This window comes from Apteryx rowi, unplaced genomic scaffold (genome assembly GCF_003343035.1).
Source record: "Apteryx rowi isolate R43461 unplaced genomic scaffold, aptRow1 scaffold_135, whole genome shotgun sequence".
Taxonomy (NCBI): Eukaryota; Metazoa; Chordata; class Aves; order Apterygiformes; family Apterygidae; genus Apteryx; species Apteryx rowi.
The window spans coordinates 880,052-897,649 of NW_020447586.1; positions in this window are offsets into that span (position 1 = coordinate 880,052).

Sequence of the window (17,598 nt, forward strand, 5' to 3'; positions counted from 1 at the left end):
AGTGGATTATTTTATTAAATTAGACAAACTCATAGCATAGTACATTTTGGAAAAAAATAGTTTTAATTATTAATGCACTCTGATGAGTAACTTAAGATTTAGGCATAATTGCAAACAGCTTAGTGAACTAATGGTTTTATCAAATGCGTCCTTGATTTGCAAAGCTTTGTATTCATCTTAAAATAGCATCTACTGTTGAGTTTTGGCTTGGTTTGTTTTTTTGACAAGACTCTCTGTCAAAGTAAGAGAAATGTCCTTAAAGTTGGACTACTTCATCTCTCCTTTGTATTCTTTTCACCACATTTCACACAATGGAGTTTTGCTTGCACATATATCTAGATTTGTTTCTCTGCATGGTCAGAAATAGAACTATTTATTCCTATGAGTCAGTGCGCTCTGGGATATTTTCACTGATGTCTTGGAAAGGGCATTTGAGCAATTAGCATGAAATAACCAAGTAATTCCTTCAGCCTTTTATTAATTAATGGACAATCTGGTATTTCCAGTCCTTAGTCTTCATTTGCTTATCTGACCAGAATGATCCTATGCCAAAAAGTATTACTTCAGTGAAAACTGACTGCTAGCTCTTCTCAGACTGAACTCCCTTTCTCTCTTCTTGGCTCTGACCTGGGGTTATTCTCTTAGAAAAAGGGAAAACCAAACAACAGAGCTGCCGCCTCAGACACAGAGCTACTGCACGTGCACCACTTAGTGGCCACGTACAGAGTAGCTCTGACAGGCTGGGGGCATACTGGAGAGAAAGAAAAAAAACACAGAAAACTTTAAGTCCCGTTAAAAGCAGTTAAGACCATCCAGAAGATGTTCTGGTGGCAGCCCTGTGCCAATCACTAGGAGATGTAAGCAGTTTTGTGTGTTGGCCCTGGTGTAAACTGCATGTCCTAGTTTTCTGGGAGTTCTGCCCTTTATGTGGTTGACTTTACAGTTAATACTACTTTGACACTAGAAGTACTAGACTAAGAATCTTGGACATTAACTTTTGATAGTGATTCAACCAGCTGCCTAAATTTCTGCTGTGGAAAATTTGTGTTTTCGAGGTAGAAATAGCATGTTAATAGCCTTAGTATTACACTACAAAGTCTCTAATGTGAAATTTTTATTATTACACTATTTTAGTCAGCACTTTGTTAACAAAATCATAACTGAATTCAAGAAAATTGATCCCCAATCTCACATTATTATTTTTGTTGGTTTGGGAGGGTCTAGAAAGTAAGGAGTTATGGAAACCTAGAATTCTGTTTACTTATTCTCTCTGCTTTGTTCCTCTTTGCTTCTTTTCAACTTTTCCTCTGCAATCACAAGGACTGGAAACATGCTTTTTATGAAAAATGAGATTCCTAATGATTTCTTGATATTTAGAGCTTGATCTTGAAGAAAAACACAGAAGACTAAGAAATGGTGTTGAAATCTAAAATCAACTATTTTTCAGTATTTAGGCAACCACATGAATAATGAAGAACAGCAAATGTAAAGGTTTACAAATACAGTGAAAACAACCGTTCACTAAGAATACATATTAATATTTTGTCTTTCCAGTATTCCATCAGCTTTTTCAGTAAAACAACATGCTGCCTTTGCTTAAAAACAAGCTAATCGTTAGGCAGCAGCAGTTCAGTTTTGAAGCTCAAAGTACTGTCTGAGCAATAAAAAAAATATATATATTTATTTAATATATTTATCTCATTGAAGCAGAGAGACAAAATCAACTTTAGAAAAATGTATAAATGCAAGCAAATAAAGGAATGAATCTAATCTGACTTCAGATGCGTATAGTGAACATTGTTTTGTGTAAATATAATAAGAAAATAACCTACAAAAGAAATGCAAACATTTACCCAAGTTTACTGCTAATACTTTATCCAGCATCTGAATGATAAATAATGTCACCAAACAAGCATTTTCTTACCACTACTTTGTTTATATATTTTGATCAGCATCCTATATTCAGTTGAATCCTTCCTGGCTCTGTTTATCATTCATAGCAAGGTTGCATGGGTAATTTATACATGTTCATTTTATCCAGTAGAAGATGTTCTCTTGAAGCTTCACATCCATATGGTGTTTCAGTGGTGACTGTATGACTGAACATACAGGTAGAGGCTTGTGTCTGTTACTCCCAGGTCCCAGGTTTCCTGACCTTTATTTCTTCTGCTTTGCATCTGTATTTGAGCATGTGAGTGAAAGAGAATTGGAATATTGTACTTTGGAACTCAGTGTGTTTGTTGACTCTAATGAGAGTTAATTTTTAAAAGAGAAAGAAATCAAACTGATTATGATCTACTAGCTTATAGGGTTAAAACAACCATAAGCATCAAGGCAGAGTTAAACAAAAATTACACAGTACCAGTGTGATAGAAAAAGCTCAGTCATGTTTCTCTATACTCCGCATTATATGACATTCAGTATACAGCAAATGTTTCTACAGAATTTATCTCACATTGTCAAATACTCTCTGTGACGAGTACAGAAATGTTACTAGGTTTCATAATAATTTCTGATTAACACATTTTTAAGCTTAGTCATAGAAGCCTCGATGGATATTTGTGTTACAGAATATATATGTCACTTGTTCCCTAATTCATTACAGAGCTATGAAAGATTACCTGAATAGAAGAAGGCATATACACTGTCAGCTAACAATTTAAATCATTTGGACCAAACCTCTAATCTTTGAAAGTCAAAGTTACAAGCTGAATAGCTTTTGGACAGGGTTGCTAAATACATAGAGATTAGGCTGTATTGGCTTCATTTTTTTTATAAGAGGTATCTTCTATATTTGTATGAGTGTTTACTGAGTTATCCTATTTTCATATATATTCAGTTATTTGTATGTAAATGTATTTTATTCATACAGGTTAATTAGTCACCATTTATTTTTCTGTTTAAAATGCATCCATGAACTTTAGGGTTGATTAATGACCTAATAAATAATTTATAATAAATAATTACGGTATTCAGTTTTTAGAAAATCCATAAACCATCATTTTTATGCAGCTTATTTTATTGAATAATTAACAGATTTTGGCTTACAGACTTTGTTCCATTCACAAACTAAATTTGTCAAATTATTTATTGTATTTGGAGGACATAATTCTGGGCTGAACATATCGCACACTGGCACTTTATGTAAAGATTAGGCTATCATCCTGGTTGGAGGAAATGATTAAAGATGCAGTATAACTGAGATCATGACTATAGAGTAGATTGGCTGAAAATGTATTGGTCCATTAGAGAGCAAGAAGAACATGAAGCAAATGGCTAGTGGTGAAGGTCAGGAACTTTTTGATGCCAAGATTCAGAAAGGTTAATAAGAGCAAAAGAGCAGGAGCAAGAACTGGTTAGTAGCATTGGGAGGAAGCTTTGTATTATTTACAACTTAGTAAGTAAACCACTGTTCTGAAGGAGGAAAAAGCATTGAGAAAATGTTCATAGGGGTCAAGCTTGCTTGTCTGGGGAAAATGAAGCAAATTGGAGCAAAATGGTCAAATTACTACTTGTGCTCATTTGCAGTTCTCATATGTATGAGCAACTTATCTGGGCCCCATGAAACTCCTTTGAGAATTAATTTTGGCCTCTGAGTTTCTTTAAATGTCCAATAGTGGTCAGAACTTGATGAAGGCCCACATATTCTTTAAGTCAAATGTAGACTGTGGAAACTGATATGTCCTTAAAGAATATGACATCCAGTTAAATTGCATGGTGTATATTTCAGAATGGCCATGGGAAACACCCCCGCTCTTTCTTCTTCCCATCTCCCCCAGCTGCTAGTGCTGGAATATTTTATGGAATATTTTAGACTGCCACATGGATTCTACATATAAATTCCATAATTTAATGGCGCAGTATTCTGGTGTAGACTATTAGCATAGTAGCTCAAGCCAAGATACAAAAGCAGAACTTAACTGATGGCTTTTTTAACCATGACAATATTGGGCCACAGAACATCATCTTTTTCATGGTTTTGCAACTAATCATTCTAACATGACATACAAAACCTAATGCCTGCTTTATGAAAAAATGTAGCTAAGTGCAAGATAATATTTCTTCCTTTTAAGTCATATTAATRAATGAGTGTAGCAGTTACTGTAAGTGATCCAAACCACTCCACTTACATTGGCTCCTTTGCAACTAAGCTTTTCTACCAAGTCTACTCTAAGAATTCTGTGATGTGGATTCTGCTCTCACTCACAACAGGGTACCTAAGGACAGGCTGTAGCTCACGACTCTGCATGCCACAACTCTTCCTTTTTACTTTTTTTTTTCTGTGTCAGTGCACGGTGGTGGAGAGAAAGCAGGAGTTTCCCTATATGCTGATTTCTGTTTTGTATGATGCATGTAAAAGATGAGTAGAATTGTGGACCTTTCTGGGATGGGAGCAGAGGGGTTACTTCCTCAGTTCTCTCCATGGGGTTTCCAATGAGTCAAAAAAGAAAAGAATTATCAAGAGAACTATTCTTCTGTCCAACAGAAGTTGCAGGATGTGTGAGAAGGATTAGGCCTCATGTAGACTATTAGTTCTGCTAACACTCAGTGAAGGGTAAGACCCTCATTTTCCAATCTTTTCTGTGACAAGTCCAAAAAGCAGTCAGATTTTCTATGTATGTGATCCTTCACAGCTAAAGCAATGTTGCATGTCGGTCTGGTGTGAAATACAGGGAGATGTTCTCTGTAAGGAAGCTATCATAAAATCAGTCAATCTAAATCAGACCAAATGTTCAGTGCATAGAAATTTGTGTAGGACTGCATCGTATTTATGACCCTTGTTCTACTTGTAGGTCTACAGGTGGCTTGTGAGCAACTCATTTTTTGCAATTAAAGAAGAGATACTTCAGCAAGGTGAGTATGGAAGATACTGGAAATTAGTCACCGATAGCTGCCAGTAGTGAATGCCTAGGGAAGAGTATAAGACTAAGGAAAGCGAATAGTGGTATTTCTGCAGAACACTTACCCAGCAATCAACAGCTCAGAAACTTCCTGAACATGTCTTTACATTTAATAACTCTATAATGTAATTTTCTTTCTGAGACTCTGATTCCTTGTTCTTGAATATTTGAAAAGCTTAGCATCCACAAAACCTGGCAGCAAGGAGTTTCACAGCTTAGTTACCTGTGAGAAGAATCGCCTCCTTCTGTTTGCGTTAAATCGTCCATCTGCTAGCTGCATTTCACACCACCTTTCTTTTTATTACAGTAGTATCCCCAAAATACACAGCTACACTGCATGTTGCTTTTGTTTAGGCTATCTGTATCTCTTGCTTTGATGTGCATCAATGTATTTGCCACTCAGAAATTATGGATGTTCAGTACTTAACTACCACTGCAGAAGACTAACCTAATTGCCAAGCCACACATTCATCTGCAGTCCATTTATTCTTTCGCAGATATCTTTTCTTTCATTGCAAGAACAGTTACCTCAAGATTAGATTTAATCAGAAGAGGGCAGTGTTTCATTAATTTTGACAATCAGCTTCCCAGCTTTTACTACTCTTTTCATGGTTCAGCTTGTGGGGCCTGAGAACATTCTCTGACTCTGATTTGCTTTTCAACTCTGCATGCTGTTTAGCTTCCAGAGTATGATATAAGCAGTTTTACAAGTAATGAACACATTTTTCCTTAAGTTAATTAAAAATAATAACTTTAACTACAACACCTTGTATTCAAAAAGATAACATCCTTGGGGAATTTTACTAGATCCTTGCGGAATTTTACTAGAGCACAGGCAGTTACCACCTGCAGTTAAAATAAACTGCATAACGGTATGCATAGGAATGCATCTCATTTATAAACCTTCCATTTTTAGGTCTGCAAAATGTCTCACCTGATAGCTGGTGACCTACTGATTTTTTGCAAGTAAAGGAACAAAGGTAAGTATCGGAGAATGCAGAATATTGTAAAATCCTGGAACTGTCTCTTCCAATATGTTTGCAACTAGAATTACTGTGAGTGGGAAAACTGAAACGTGGCCCTGGACCCTGAAATAATGCACATATGTGTTGTGTGTACATATGTGAAAATATACACAGTTCTGTGTCTATTTGGAGCTACATTGTTTCAAAGGGCACATTAGTCACATATGTATGTCTGCTTGCAAGGAAAAAGACACTATTTCTGAAAGAAGTAGTTTGAGTATTAGGATGAAATTGTGGGGGTTTTGGTTGTGTATTATGATTGTTATTGTTTTATCAAACTACGTTCCTGGAATTTACCTATCACCACAAGAAACTTATTTGCTTGAGTGGGTATTTTTGCTAGCCTTCTAAGTTTTGTTAGTTTAGTTTTCAGCTAAAAACTGCAGAATCATTTATGCCCACAATGGATCTATATCTATTAGATCACAGCATATTTGAACATCAATGTAGTAACATGAGAGCATTAGAGAAAGCAGTTGAACACAATGCCAGATCTGTAGGAGAGGATGGTATCCTGATACCCATTCTGAATCTCACAATACAGAAAAGTCTCACAGCACAAACTCTTAAGGTGCATGAAGAAAGGTATTTCTGTGGTATTTATCCATTTATTTCCAGATTCTGGATGGTATTGCTTTCTTTTTAAAGCTATGGAGCACTTTCAGAGGACTAGCAAGAGGTTCTCCCTATTTAGTATTGTTCTTCCATCTTTACATTTTTAATATCTCCAGCTGAGAAAAGTGACACCCTATTTAAAGTGAAAACATGTACAGAGTTTGCTGAGAGCAAATTAAAAACATAAGCATAAAGTTAAAGAAGTATCACAATAAATGTTGAAGTGCACATCATACCTGATCCTAAATGTGTATCTTAGTTTAATTACATTATTGGATTTTAAAAAGTGAATGTATCATATGATATATTTTTATCTCTATATGTTCATATGTATCTCCTTTAATACTGTGTTCAATTCAGTGCTTGCCAGACAGTAACAACAATGCATGTGAAAAATGTAGTCAACTATTCTTGAACATCACATTACAAATGAAGTCTGACAAACTCAGAGTAAAATACTGACAAATGCTGTCAGCATATAGGTCTGCTGAATATGAATCTAGGTCAAATGCTTCTTGCCCTGATTCACACTGATGATTAAAATATATAATACATTAATGCTGAGAAATAGACACCACCAAGAATCTATGGCAGGCATAGTCTGGAACATTTAGAATAGACTAAGGGGCCTATCCGCATGGTATGTCCTCCTTGAATGAGAGCATTTACAAAATTGCCTCAAAGGAGTATGCCAGGTGTGTATGACAATGGAATTATTGTGCTTGTTTCTAAAAAAACACTGCAGCGTTCCAAGATCCACTGTCTTTCTAGAGTACAGAAGGAGAAAGTGGGATTTCAGTACTTGAGAAATTGCATGTAATTTAAGTGTCTCAGCACAACTACTGGGGGGATTAGAGTTAAAGAGATATATACAATCATAACTGTAGAATTTATTTTGAATCCCTGCTTATGAATCCCTAGCTATGAACCACTAAACATAATTTCTTTTTGGATGGGAGGAAGTATATGAATACATGTGAAAAAAATGATGGATGATAAAGAAGAGAACACTTATTACATGCCATCATCTGTAAATTTTCAGTTAATCCACACATATCTGTCTAGTTTGATATCCATCTACGCATCTACCTATCTATTTAAAAAAAAACCACCACCTTTCTTGTTGCTTGGGTTTTTCTTAAAGTCCTGGCTACTGGAGCCTAGTAATTCTTCTTCATGTACTTTGTAAAAGTGAATTTCATGTTCTTATGGCTGCATAGGATAGTTTGAAAGCATAAAGCGAAATGTAATCCAAAAGTGTACAAGCTAGAGACACAGGAAACCCAACATTTAATGTATAGTTATTATTCTGAAGGAAAGGGAGAGAAAAAGAAATTGACTCTTTTTTTTTTCTTTTGGAACAAGTAAGTTGTCAGTAAGGTATACCAGAGAATTATTTCTATCTTCTGTACCAAAAGCTTTCTTCCCAGCTCCTACAATCTGGCCATGATATACTATTCTTAATAGGACCATCCAGTAGTTTAATATGCAGTATCTTGAAATTTTTTATTGGCTATAAATTAAAACTTTCTAATAATGGAAGTAGCGCTGTGTGGTTTTTTTTTTTTTTTTTTGTTTCCCGTGTGAATAATTTATTTTAAAGTTTGTTTTATCCTGGAAGCCAAGGAGGAGTCTGGAAAGTATTCAAAAATTCATAAAACTTTGCTGCTTTCCTTTCTTTTATTTATTTACTCTATATACCCCCAAATGAAGCTATTAGAATGAAGTCTTCAGACAACTCAGGTATTTCATTCAACCCAAACCTTAGTTTTCCTTACTTAAGTATAAAATTGGGTCTTTACTTTGGGTCATCAACAAGGCTGAAAGAACAGCCTTGTACAGACCTAATGGCAAAATACAATGTTACAGGTTTTCCACAGACATACAATGTGTAATATTAGCACTAAACTGTCCTGAGAAAAGACACTACAGTTATGACATTCTTGCTGAGTCATTAAACTAAGTTGAGGAGTCTACATATTGATCAACGTGGATCAATTCTAATGTTAAAACACCTGAACTGTATCATTTAACTTTTGGGACATTTTCTTACATAGCCATTTTTCCACTTTCTGATATCAGTTATAGCTGCACTGATCTTCTTTTAACCTGCTCTGTTTGGATGAACCATATTAGTTGTGCTTTACTCACTCTAGACTAAAACAACATGTCTTTGAAATAGATGTTTCTTCATCTTTTACAAAAATAAAATCCATTGTTACTTGAGTAAGAAAGCGCAGAAATTGAAAGAAATTCTGTAGATACCTCTTAGCGACACAATTCCCACAGACTTAGGATCCACACAGTCTTGTTTTCTTCTTTATCCTGTGTCTTGCCCCCATAGGGTCTACATGTAAAGTTGGCTTACGGCTTCTTTTACTCCCATTGCTATGGTGGGGCTCAAAAGGATTTCTCTTCAGTCTCTCCGGACCTCAGAGAACTTCTCTCCAACCCATCATTTGATATTCTCCCTTCTGGCACTCAATAGCATTTCTGTTATTTCCTCAAAGATTGACCTTTGCATGAACCAACTGGATTCCTCCCTAAAAAAAAAGGGGGGGGTATATTGATTTGCCATTTCACCATCAGTGTAACTGATTATAAGAAAGTGGACAGCACGGTAAATTCTGAGATTATATACTTATCAAGCACACTGAACATGCTTCAAAAGTGAAGTGCCTGGAGATGAAAAGGCATAGTTTGTAAGACAGCTACAGAGTTCAGAATGAAAAATGCAGAGAAAAAATCTTCTTTTACATACAGTCTTAAATAAAATAATACAATGAGAAGAAAATTCAAAGCAGGCATGACTATTCATTATCAGGCACAAACAAACAATTTATATGGGCCAAGATTAAGATCAGCCATCTTTCTATAACTGCATTTACTTTTCAAATATGTTTTGGTTTTAATACGTGATTTTAAAAAGGTTTAAAACATGCTTAGATAGAATTAGTTGTTCATATATTTTTAAATCAATGGAGGTTTGTTTAGTATTCTCACTTTATTGTTGTTTGTTCATAAGTGTAGTATTGTAATAAATACTTATAGTTCAGCGAACAAACTGCACGATCTGATGAGCCACCATATGCACACATGAAATAATAAAAACTGGATGTAGGATTCATCTTAAATATATGCTCTGCTATCTATTCTAAATCTGTCTTAAGTAGGGAAATATGTCCCCAAAATATATGTGATCAATCGGTCCATAGAAGGAGTCCCAGTTAGAGAAGTCCCAGTTCAGCTCTCCCAATGCTTTTACGAGCATGTCTTGTTCTTAGCAAGGTTTAGTGTGTTTATGTCGGCCTGGGTAGCGCTCCCCCTACCTGGAGCTCCCACGAGGGAGCTGTGCTATGCAAAATCCTAATCCACCAATTTTGTATAATCTCAGATTTCCTTTACCCTAAAGCTATGTCTACTCAGTCTTTTGCAGACAGACATAAACTTGCTCTGTCTGCCAGTTGTGATCCAGCTCTGAACTTGAAGTCAGTCTCTCAGCAAGGCTTATTAGCTTGGGCGCAGCACTGTACTGACAGCAGTTTCCAGTTCAGAGCTGGCTGGCATCCAGGTGAGTAGAAGCACAGGCAGAGAGACTTGGTTTGTCTGCAGGAAACCATGTGGATTTACTGTAAATAGGCTGAAGCACTTTTTCTCCCTTGGCCCCTCCAGTACGTTTTTAGAGTACAGACTGTCGCCTCATCACAAAAATGGGATTGGCCTGCACTGGTCACTAGAGTCACTGCTCACCCCTATGCTTTTTGTTAGTTTAAACACAGCACTTTTCTGAATGACAATATTATAGCGGATATTCTGGATGTTCAGAAGCATGTGCGAAGCATTGCATAAAGCATGCAGATTTCGTATACAGCTGTGAAGTAAGTTGCTGCTAGCACAATATGAGAAATACAATTCTCCCTACTTGCCTTAACATCTTTTTTTTTGCAGTTCTGTAGGCTCTGTAGTTTGCAAATGCTCTAGCATCATCCATTTCTGATTTTGCCACTGATAATTTTTCCGTGTCTACTTCAGCCTATTTTCTATCCCAGTTCTAGTGACAGTAAGGATATTCAGGCAAAATCTGAATGAACTTCTTCACTTTAAGCATCAAAATAAGAGAGCCAGTCAGCCAGTGAGATAGAGCTACAAGAAGCACAGCAAGGTGCAGAGACAGTTATCTGCCTTCAGCACGTTCTGTGGTCTCCAAGGCAGACATGGACTTGGCCAAAATACTGACCCTAATTGGTCTTCATTAGCAGAGCCTGAAAGAGGTGGGATGCTCAGCGATTATTAAAAGGTCTTCAGCTGTAATTTCTGACACAGTGTTTTTAAGTACCATGAGTAGAAAAGCCACGTGTGCACCTGTGTATAGCTGCATCTCTGTATCTCTACATGACAAATATGTCACTTACACTTTGTGATCATTTTCAAAACATGCAGCTGCGGTCACATGTATGAAGGAAAACACACATTCAAGCAAAGGCCATATTTGAAAGTTTTCCTTGCTATGTCCACCAATAACATAATGGCGGTTACAAGGAGAAACAAACCAATATACAAAAGCCAAAATGAGAATTAAGCAAGAAAAGAAAATCTGTGGCTTTCCAGGGGAAGGCAACTTGAGCAGTAACAGAGACAATACAAATCCCTCATGCATGCATGCCAAAATTCTCATTCTTACCTACAATAGCTATTCCATTAAACGTAACTAATAATTTAGCTYAGGTACGTGCTCAGACTGGTTATGTGTTATGGCAGAAAAAGACATGTATATCAGAAAAAATAATTGTCTTCCCTTTCCACTCCCTGGAAACTTTGTACCTAACTAGGAGTCAGGCCAACAGTCAGCTATCATTCCCTGTGACTGGCAGTAAGGTTTTCTTCCTTTGGCACCCTGCTGCACAGCCGAATCCAAACAGTTCTCATTTTTCCCTTTGTTTGAGTCTGAGGTTTCTCTGATTTATTTTGAATTCTTTTTGTTTGCCTCAAATCAAGATCTGAAAATCAGAAAAGTCTCCCTGCATGTCCTGCTACGGCATATCTCCCATAGGCCGTGTTGACTATGAAGAGAAATAACTCCTACCATCCTTTCCTTTACAAATTTGGGGCCTATTTCACTGCTACATGATTAGCAGATGTAATGAATCTCCATGGCTTTGAATCAAGATGATCAAGCTCTGAAGTGTCTTTTATTGATGACTAGAGTACTGCTAATGGATCGAATGTAGGTTTATGCTAAGCTAGAATTCTTTTAAGCTGAAGCATTTTAAAAAGCTGGAAAATAGATGCTAATGTCCCTAGAGTAAAGTCTGCAAATTTTTTCCTTAACTACAGAGCCATTACTGTATCTTCCCACTGACCTGAAGACACACAGGAACTGGTATGCTGATAAACAGAACCATTTTTACAGAGTCACTTTTCTGACTATAACAATAATATAAGATCTACTGTATAAAAATGTGTTGGGAAGCTAATTTTTCATTGACATGAAGTTTAATAACTAAAATATTTCTCATATAAATATACACATGTAAAATAAACAGACAGAACAACAGACCCCAGCAGCATATTACTAATTTTTATACAAAAATATATACACATGTACATTAAGTGCACTAAAATGCCATAAAAAGTATCTTGGGAATGGAAAAGAAAAAAGACACTTGTAGTCAGCTGACTATTTGTAGTCAGCAAATGAATAAGACAATAATATTACTGTCTTTACTAAAAGAGGTCTTTCCCATTGCATATTTTTCTTCTCAACGGATTTTACTTCAAAGAGGAATTACACATACAATTTTATTTTTTGGTTTAAATATTGCATGGATTTGTTATGAGGGTCTGAGTTTTGACAAACAGATTAGTAATCACTTTCTTGTCCCACCATTACAGGGCTTTTGGCCCTTATTTGCCAAGAGAACTTAGCCATGAAGGAGAAGTATTCAGCTGAATTAAGCTGTAATGAATGTAAAGACACTAAGGAAGAGTAAGCTCAAATAGGTTGATAGCTTTACATTAAGCTAATTCTGGAGGCAAATATGACTTGGAGTGAGGCTGAAAATCACTGAGGAAATTTTGGCTTTTCTAAATTATTTTGGATGGTTTTATTATTTTTATTTTTATTACTATAGGGCTGGGAAGACCTACAATTTTCTATAATGCTACATGGTAAGTAAACACACGCCAAATGTATGGCTTTTGACCCAGAGCTCTTACAATCACAGAAATATAGTTGTCAATATATAGATTTTATTCATGCAAATCCTTCTTTGCTTTCTTGAAAATACACCTTAGAAGATTAAAAGGAAAGAGGAACAGGTGCTAGGATTTGTTTTTTGTAGTAAAAGGAAAAAAAGAGCTGCTAAAAGCTCAGTAGTGTGGCTGATGGAAGCTTGAAATTTAATATTAAAATTAATAATTTTTAACATTAAAATTAACCGGTGCCTCAAGAAATATATCCCATATGATAAAAAGATAAAAAGATATAAACTCAGTAATACCTTGTTGCTCTGAAGTTAAAACACCAGAGCTGCCGACAGCGAAAGCCTTGCTCTATGTAAGGGTTTTTCTTGATGCTTGTTTCTATCTGAAGAATACATTTGGATCAAACTGAAGGACAGTGAGCAGCAGCAGCTTGAGACAAAGCTCAGTTTGTGCCAGGGTAAGTAAAAGAGGCTTGTTTTAATCCATGATGAAAAAGAAACTGGTATGAGAAACTGTAATTATGCCTGAATTATGAGCATTTTCTTAAATGAAGATCTAGAAATCTATATAAAGCAGTAAATTATGGCTTCTAAATGATTCTGTGGATAGTGCAAATGTGTCTACTCTTCTGCATTTGCATGTCCTAACATTTGGAGCTAGACAGCCATAAAATTTATTACACTTCTCCATAATTTCTCAGGGAGTGAGAAATCTGCTGTAACTGCTGAATTTAATAAGCTCAAATAAAAGCCACAGGTCTGAGCACTCATGAACATGTTCAGTGTGGACCAAGGTTAGGTGGCTTCTTCACTTCTCAAATGCAAATACCAGTTAAAGTACCGCTGAATGAAACAACAAAAGAGTCATTCCATTTAAACGCATGCTATCATATTTAAAACCAGCTATGAGTTTCTGTCACTGTATTATTTTAATCATTTATTGGTGCTCTCAAAATATATTTGGTAGAAAGTGAAGGTAACAAAGGACTTTCCTCTGTTCAGTGATGTCACTGGTCTTTATAATGGCTATATAGTAAAACAGTATCCAGTAGGAAAGGCATTAGATGAAAAACATGGAAACAGAGTCCAAATCTGTCATTATTTAGTTTGTAGAAACATAGTCTTTAAATTCCTTCAATATTTCTGTTGCGTCCTTCAGGTTAGGAAGAGGTTTATATATTCATTGGATAGGACAGAGCTTTCATATGACCAGACACAATTTTACTCTCACATGACTCTCACATGTTGTCTTTCTCTTTGTTTTACTTTGACTTTTTAAAATATTTCACCCTTTTAGAGTACTTGCTAACATAAATCTGTTAAAACTTCACTTTGATTCTCTGAATTCAAGCTTCTTTTTTAGAGTTTCTGTTTTGGGTGATCTCAGTTTTTGGTATAAAATAATTTTAAAAGAAGTATTTTGATTTCCTATTTCACTGGGTATAACTAAAAGAGAATCTTTAAAAGATAAAACACAGAACAAAAAATTGTATGACAGAGTCATTGTCTCTTAAAACCTTGAATGTCTTAGTCATATTTTATCCAGCTTGAATTAGCAGTCCAAAAACATGCTGTTTGTTTTCACTATGTTATTTACAGTAGCTCAGAGTGGTTGGTTTGTATTTTGTTTCATGTGACATAATTTATCAAAGCAATAGGTGGATATCAGTGTACTGGAAAATATGGTTTATGCTTGTTTGTTAATGCTTGTTCTTCTTTCTATCACATGTCACATTCTGGTTCAACACGCATATAGTGGCTCCAAAAACACAACATTAAGCAAGCTCGCAATTCAGTCATGCATGATCTCATATTGAGCATTACCTGTTTGGTTTTTTTTAGTTCATTGATTTCACAGTGAATTAGTAGCAGTACTTTACTAGAGATTATGTGAGTTTTTGTTCAGCAAGTTTAGCTTCTCCTTTGTTCATGTGCATGCATAACATGCATAGTTCACAGAAGCACTACTAAGTAAAATCACAGAATATAGAGATGTGCATCTATCATGGGGGGAAAATAGATCTAAAAACTTTCAACTCAGATGCTACCAATTTGACCATGATAATGAAGCTGCCAACAGAGAAGTAGAAAAGGTTTTGCAGTCTATGTTCCTGATCCTGCAAAGCAAAGTACTGACTGCGCTGACTTGCCCCAGGACCGTTGGAGGCTCATGGTGGTTAACACTTTGAAGGACAAAGCTTTTGGGGCAAGTTTAAAACCAAAATTTGAAACTTGGACAAATCTATTAAAAATATTTCCAAACTGCTGTGGCATGGATGATCACCAGCCATCCAGCAGAGTAGAATTTATGGATATTACTTGTATGGGGAGCAGCTTTTGATCTACTGATGGTAGCTTTATGATTTACTGTGTCCTGATCATCTGTTATGAAATGGTTGTTTCATGAGGCCTCTTACTGCTGTTTCAGTGTAATGTTAATTGGGTAAAAAAGAATTGCTGTTTGTAAACTCCTGTCAAGGTATTGTGAGATCTGGAGACTTGGTGTCATTAGTGTATTATGTGATATATTTGTATGGGTTTTCTCCACTGGCCAGCCTAGGTTAGAGAACTAATATTGACTGTAGAAAAAAAGGAAATAGAAACCTACTCTTATTTACTGAGGCCAAATGACTAATATTTACAGCTTGTCTTAATGCTTGGAACTGTGTTTTATGTCTGCATTTTGGTGAACACTTTTATCCTCTGGAGAGCACCAATATATTTTGGATGATAGGAGCTGTTTTGTTACTTTGCAGCCTTTGCTTTAACCATTACACACCCTTCTTTGTATCATTTCAGCATGTGATATTTTCCTCCCATTGTAAACTTAGGAGAACTGGCAATTCCTGTTTATTTAAAAAATATGCTTCAATCACTTCTCACCTTCTCCTCTGGAGGCTTTGTACAGTTCTAAATCATGGTGGTAGTCAGCATTTTATGTTACAGCTCTACCAGTTTTTCAACAGTGTCATGGTTAGACATCAAGGATTGGATGTATATGCCAAATATGTTTTCACAAATAATAGTTTTAATATGATTGCAGCTGCATGAGTCAAGCAACTGTAGCCAAAAGGTTCTTTCTCCATAAAAAACAGTGTAAACATCTTTTTTACAGGCCACATTATACAATATTTCACCTGCTTTCACAAAAGCATTCTACAGATTCAGCAGGGCCTTTTTCTAGCGTTTTTTCACATTATATTTAAGATTATTCCCATAGTCAAACAATATTGTCTTACTTATAAAAACATTGTGCATTTGAGAGGTTCCATTAAAAAAACAGAAAATAAAAGCGGGTTGCTTTGAAGGATAAGCCTGTGGTGCAGCCTAATGTAAACACAAATCCAGATGTTTCAGCAAACTAATGTGAAGAAAAACTCTATAGTCTTTATTTACACTTTATAGCAAATATTTTACTAGGAAGAAGCAAAGAATGTTGACATTTCACCACTTAGACCCCAGTCAGAACAATGTCCTGAATGCCAAAATGTCAACAGTCTTTGTAAAGTTTTCTTCACGTCAGCATGCTAGGACACACATCTGGTATCTCGCTTGCTCATTTTTCTTTGCTGCTGGCTATTAAATATACGAAAATGGGAAGGCAAGATAACTCTCACTTCTCTCAGTCAGCCATCTGTGTTCAGCTGCCTGTTCACCTAGTTGGAAAAAAAAACAAAACAGTCTTCTTCAGGTGCATAGATTATTTGCAAAAATCCTTGTTTATTATCTGTGATCTATAATTACTGTACATTCCTTGTAGACTATGTGTAACCTTACTATAATCTATATTCCTTATTATAATCTATAATTATTATAGATTACAAGCAAAATACATTTTATCTGTCCATCTTTGTTTTAATCTGCATGATCAGATCCTGGTCAATACAGTAAGATGAAATCAGTTTCATGGACATGCATTTGGAAATAGGCTGAACTGCATGCTCCAAAGCTATTAGAGAAACACTTCAGTTATCGGTTCCATTTCTCACAAAACTTGCACAAAACAGCCATTTACCTTTTACAGGGACATCTGGTAGCAAATCAAGACTGTCTCCCTGACCCAAATCTTTACCGTTTCAAAGAGCGTGTGGTGGCTTTCCTGCCTTGCTCTACTTCTACAGTGGCAGACTCAAAAGATTGCAGTACTGATTCAGGACTACATTTTGTCTCCTGGTTTGAAGGAGAAGAAAGAGGAAGAACTTTTGGATTTTGTATGACCTGTGAAAATGAAGACCCAAAGATTGGTTTCTTTATCCAGCTTGTGGTTATGAATTCACTACCTTTGTTTACATTTTCCCTGATAATTTGACAACCTGAACAACCTAATAATAACAACTGGGTTTCCTAAAATTCCCTATTCCATTTGCAAACAGAAGTTGAAAGAGCCCCCAGGAATCCATTATTGTGCTGGTATAAATTGTTCTGAATTAGCTCCCAGGACTCATTCCTCTTTTAAGTGTGGTAAACTTCCAGGAAGAGAAAGAGATGCAATCATGGCAGTTTAAGTTTATTTCTAGCATACAGGATATAGAAAACGTTATGAGAAATATCTACCTTTGTCTCCCTTAGAATTTAGTTAACAGCTGTTTCACTTTATGAGGCTGCAGTTTGTAGAAAATCCTATGTAAAGTACTCTTTTTTTGAACACAATTTTCTGTGTGAACTAGCTGAGCTAACAAAAAAAAATCCAACCCCAAAACTGAAATTAAAACAAAAACCCACAGCTTCATACCAAAGATAGCATTATGATTTAAGATTTATGACTTGGCCTAAAATGTATCCTGTGAATGCTGAATACTAAAATCAGACAGTTGCTCTCCTGTGAAAAAATCTAAATGGTTATATTTTCCTTTA